At 49.7% G+C, this 5826-nt stretch overlaps 1 pseudogene; it reads left to right on the top strand.

The window, feature by feature from the left end:
- Nucleotides 1–1524: 1524 nt before the first annotated feature.
- Nucleotides 1525–3528, top strand: LOC124670167 (annotated as a pseudogene).
- Nucleotides 3529–5826: the final 2298 nt, after the last annotated feature.

The following is a 5826-nucleotide window of genomic DNA, read 5'->3' as shown; positions in this document are numbered from 1 at the left end:
ACACTAGCGCACCAATACATATATTTGTATAACATTGTGCAACATAAGAAAATTCCGTTTCAAATATTATGTCATAAAACCCTTTGAACATTGGCTTAGAAGGGCCCTAACTAGTAATACGTTTTACCATAGTTACACTTATGCCCAAGACTATCGACAATGCATTTATAAGATTATCTACACAATTTTGTTTGGAAGCTCACTACAAATGGTGTCTTTTCAGTGAAATCTTTGTATGCATAGTTGCATACCTACTGAATGGGCATACTACTTTTTTTCAAACATACTTGCAAAAACTAAAACACCACTAATAAACTTTGTAAATAATTGATAAGAAAAATGGGCTAGAATATACATTGATGTTTTGGCATTATGTTGGTATATATGGATCTAATCTGTAGAAACAACATTATTTTTAATAATTCAAGAGGTGCAAACTTTTTTTACAGGTTATTCATTCAGCTACTCACTGGATTCAGAAATAGTTTTTCCTATTTCCGTTGAAGCAGAGGAAGTCTAAGGTTACTGGATCCAACCAGCTTCTGTCGATCGCTCAACATATATATACAGTCAGGGTAGTTGGCGACATACTGGTATACTATGAAATGGATGATTGATTTATGTATGCACTTTATATAATCCTTGATTTGTAATATACTTAATATTGAATTTGGTAATAAAACGGCTATTTGCATCATTTCATGCATCATGCAGAGGCTACAGGTCCTACTCCACATGTAGAAAAAAACTCATTTCTCGAGAAGGAGAAAACCAAAACGTACTGCTCACCAACAGCGCAACTCCATCTAGTCGAGCACAGGCACAGCTACACTGCCGTCGCGCGCCCCCCGACGTCCATAAATACACGGCCACCCCACCCCTGGTTCACCTCACGAACACACTCATTTCCTTCTCCAACCCCATTGCCGACAGGTGAAGGACGGCGGTCTCTTCTACTCAGTGCGGTTTGCTCTGTAAATGTCTGGAGGCCTGCCCGGTTTGATCGAGGTGTCTTCTGGGCTTGAGGTGGCGCTGGTTCCCGTCTTAGACGCGGTGGTGGTTTCGTTTTTGAAGTGGCGCTCGTCCCCGTCGCCTGAGAAGAAGCTGCGCTCTTGCACCGGAGGGTTCATCAACGAAGGTGTGTAGTGCACATGTGTGCAATCGATCTTGCCCGTGTTACCGTGATTACATGTACCATGCATGATGCAATGGGCGATAGCTCTCGCATGTGTCGCCGCTTCGATCTGTTCACTCTTCACACTGCTCTTGTATTCACATATATGACTGGCTTAGATTCGATCGCTGATGTGCATAAGCACAAAACTGATCTGGATTATATAGTTACTGTATCACCAACATGTAGTCTTTGATATACTAAAAATGTACCAGTGACATATACAGAGATGAGACCCTGCACATGGCGATAAGCGCGCCTGCTTCTCTACTTTGGTTTGTTTTATTAATTTAATGTTCTGAAGAAGCAGGCTAAGCGTGAAATCTTTGGACAACTGACTGAAGATGGTGATGGACCCAAACACCGTCAACTCGAAGACCATATCTCCCATAACTGAAGATGGGTCAATGGACAGACGTGGAAACCCAGCTGTGAAAGCAAACACTGGAAAATGGAAATCTTCCATCCTGCTGCTAGGTAAACTCATGCTCTAGTTGATCTTGCTCAGCTTGGTTCTGTTTTCCTCAGACAGCAACGAATGAATAGATTGAATTTTGTGTGCCTGACACGATCGATCGTTTCTCTTCCTGAATTCTGACGATGCAGTGAACTATGGACTTGTGACGTGCGCCTTCTTCGGCGTCGGGGTGAACCTGGTGGTGTTCCTCCGGAGGGTGCTTCACCAGGACAACGCCGAGGCTGCCAACAGCATCAGCAAATGGACCGGCACCGTACATCTTCTCCCTCATTGGCGCCTTCATGAGCGACTCGTACTGGGGTCGCTACATCACCTGCGCCGTCTTCCAGATGATCTATGTCACGGTACGCCCAATCTAGAGTCACACTGGTTGATCGACCCTACAGGCTTAATTATTCTCTGGATCGGATTTCACTCAAATGTGTGTGCTGCTCTGAACTTCTGAATTCTGAACGTAGGGACTGGTGATACTGTCACTCACGTCGTGGTTCCTGCTGGTGAAGCCGTCAGGGTGTGGCGATGAGGAGACTGCCTGCGACCCGCCATCGACAGCCGGCGTCGCGCTGTTCTACCTGTCGACATACATGATCGCGTTCGGCAACGGCGGGTACCAGCCGTCCATCGCGACGCTAGGCTCGGACCAGTTCGACGAGACGGACCCGGTGGAGGCACGCTCCAAGGTGGCCTTCTTCAGCTACTTCTACCTGGCGCTCAACGTGGGTTCCCTCTTCTCCAACACGGTGCTGGTATACTACGAGGACGCCGGCCAGTGGGTCATGGGATTCTGGGTCTCGGCCGCCGCCGCCGCTCTGGCGCTCGTGCTCTTCTTCCTCGGCACCCCCAACTACCGCTACTTCAAGCCCAGCGGCAACCCGCTCACCCGCATCGCGCAGGTGCTCGTCGCCGCGTCCCGCAAATGGAGTGCCGACGCGCCCACCCGCGGCGATCTTCTCCACGAGCTGGACGGCGACGAGTCGTACAGGGACGCCGGTATCAGGAAGATCCTGCATAGTGACCAGCTCAGGTATCTCGACAAGGCGGCGACAGTGACCGACGAAGAGTACCGCAATCCGGAGAGCTTGAAAAACCCTTGGAGGCTCTGCACGGTCACGCAGGTGGAGGAGGTGAGTGCATCCTCAAGATGCTTCCCATCTGGCTGTGCACCATCGTCTACTCGGTGGTGTTCACCCAGATGGCGTCGCTGTTCGTGGAGCAGGGCACCACCATGAATACAAATATCGGGTCGTTCCACGTGCCGGCGGCGAGCATGTCGGTGTTCGACATCCTCAGCGTGCTGGCATTCATCGCCATCTACCGGCGTGTGCTGGTGCCGGTCATGGCGAGGCTGTCCGGGAACCCGCAAGGCTTGACGGAGCTGCAGCGCATGGGCGTCGGGCTGGTGATCGGCATGGCGGCGATGGTGGTGGCGGGCGTGGTGGAGGTGGAGCGGCTCAAGCGAGTGCCCCCGTCCGCGCCGGATCAGCCGAGCTCCCTGAGCGTGCTGTGGCAGGTGCCACAGTACGCTCTGATCGGGGCGTCGGAGGTGTTCATGTACGTGGGGCAACTGGAGTTCTTCAACGGGCAGGCGCCCGACGGCGTCAAGAGCTTCGGCAGCTCGCTGTGCATGGCGTCCATTTCGCTTGGGAACTACGTGAGCATCATGCTCGTCAGCGCGGTGACCAGCCTCACCGCCGGAGACAGGAGACCCGGGTGGATCCCGGGGAACCTCAACTCCGGCCACCTCGACAGGTTCTACTTCCTCCTCGCGGGGCTCTCGCTCGTCGACCTGGCCGTGTACGTGGCATGCGCGATGTGGTACAAGGGCATCAACCACGACAGCAACGAGCAGAGGGGGAAAGTGCCCGTGCACGTTTAGGGCTTTCGGATGATTTTATTTTCAATAAAGAAAATATATTAATACTGAAAGATATCAACACATAGCCTCTACAACAATGTAACAACCTAATAATAATACGGATGCACACATCTATATAGGAAAAATAAAACTAAGAAAATAAAAGCCCCGCCACGGTATTCCAACACTAGTAGCAAGAGTATATCCACCACCAAAATAACACCTAAACTTCAGGCTCTGCAAAAACGATGCCTTCAAGAAGAGAATAGTGCACAAATACCGTCATAGCCCGATCAAAAGATCGTAGATTTTCACCCAGAAGATAGTCTCACTCTCAAAACAATGCCTTCAACAAAGTCATTGAGAGACACAACCAATTAAAGTTAGACCTTGAATTTTCAACCTAAAATGAACTTCACCTATGCTGCCGCCATCACTTGCATACTGCTGCTAGAAAACCTAGAATACCAAGTAAGTCCCTCAACAACATAAAGACTTGAAACTCCATCGCTAGTCCTCCAGTCTGGCCTTCATGATATTCTCCACCTCTGATTTCACCATGGACTAGAATGTCATCTGATGGCAACACAGAACAGAGCTTCGCGCAGCCCCCTCCAAAACCAAACGGTCGGAACAAAAGCATGGGCGCGCACGACCGAATACCACCCTCCAGCAAACTCAAGACATAAGGTGAACTGTTACATTCGCCGGTGGAGCCTTCCGGAAATCAACACTCCAGCTAAAACCAGAAGGACATGCATCAAATAGATCGTCATCTTGGCACAAGAGGAACTCTAGGACCGCCACCTTCATTCGAAACCCACGAGCAGCCCCCACACCACCCATCGGCAACCTGCAAGCTGCTGCACCAAACCCTACCAACGACCCAAAGGCTAGGCCAGCAAGGAGAATGGTGATGACAAAGCAGGGTCGATCCCCACCGGATCCGGCCCTACCACGCAGTGAAGATGGCAGGGGAGGCGGCACAGGAGAACCCCAAATCGAGATCTAGGGTTTCCACCACCACCCAGTTCAGCCATGAACCTCCACTGCTGGTCATGGCACCATCGGGAGAGGACCTCCACCACCTCCCCGACCATGGACGTCGTCAAGATCGCTGCACGGTGATGCATCCGCCATCTCTACCCTAACAGCTATGGCGGCCATCCCCGGCAAACCACCACCCCTGACCAACAATTTAGCAGTTTGGCCTGCGCCATCGCGGCGAGGGCTGGCGGTAGCGGCGGCGTGAAGGGTAGCAGCCTGGGGAGCTTTGGCGGCGGCACGAGGAATCACCCCTGGTGTCGCCCTAGGGAGCGACACCCAGGGGTATCGATTCGTCTATTTTTTTACTGCTTTAGGATGATCTATGTCACGCCGTCACGGCACAGACTTATTCTAGCGTGTCCTACGTGCTCACCGACGTTCTTAGGTATGTACATCTCCAGCCATCCCTATTCCGCGACCGCTCCTGCTTGCACGGCCTTTCTCCGGCCACCATGACCGTCTGGGCATCATCTCATATTCTAGCTGCTCCTTGCTTTGATGCCTGGCTGGGTATCCTCGGTTCTGCACTTCCGCTGCTCTCCTCTCATTGATACATCAACGAAAAGCCTCTGGAATAGACGATCTCTCTGTCCTTTAAAGAATGTTTTGATCTTTTAACATATTTTGTATTGCAGGTTGCATCCATTGTTACGTGCAGCCTAGCATCAGCTCACGATGGACGGTGTCTTCAGGTTTATTCACACATGGAAGCAATCAATAACATCATTATAATAAAATGAGTTTGAATTGATTTTCAAACTTAAACAATACATAAAATGAAAAAGACAAGTATTAAATCAACAAATTGATTCCTCAATGGTCATTGCATTAAAGGAGAAATGGAATGATGTTTTATGTAGTAGGCTTCACCGATTTAATTAATAACTAGTTCTTGTCCCTGAGTGCGTCATGTATGTAGATGTATGCATTTTTTGCGCTGAAGTGAGAGACTCAGGGATCAAGTCTAAATGATATCATCCTCCTCATGGTTTTTCTTGATTCTGCAATTCCTTATAGTGAGATAGCACATGATGTGTTCTGCTAAGCACTTGCATCCGTTCCGGCAGGAACAATCTGTGCCAAGTTTCGCTTGACATATAGTAGTAATCCCCGAAATACCCTGTGTGAAATGAGGCCTGGTCTAACGGAGTGAGTGAACACCCGAGTATTGTTGACGAAGAGGGTGAGTTGCTGGAGATTAAACACAAAGAAAACAGGCTAGAGAACAAATAACAAGTGGCACCATAAAAGAAACAGGCTAAACAAGAAAAC

This window comes from Lolium rigidum, chromosome 7 (genome assembly GCF_022539505.1).
Source record: "Lolium rigidum isolate FL_2022 chromosome 7, APGP_CSIRO_Lrig_0.1, whole genome shotgun sequence".
In the NCBI taxonomy this organism is placed as follows: Eukaryota; Viridiplantae; Streptophyta; class Magnoliopsida; order Poales; family Poaceae; genus Lolium; species Lolium rigidum.
The sequence above is the reverse complement of the archived record's forward strand: the minus strand, read 5'-3'. Positions and strand labels throughout refer to the sequence as shown.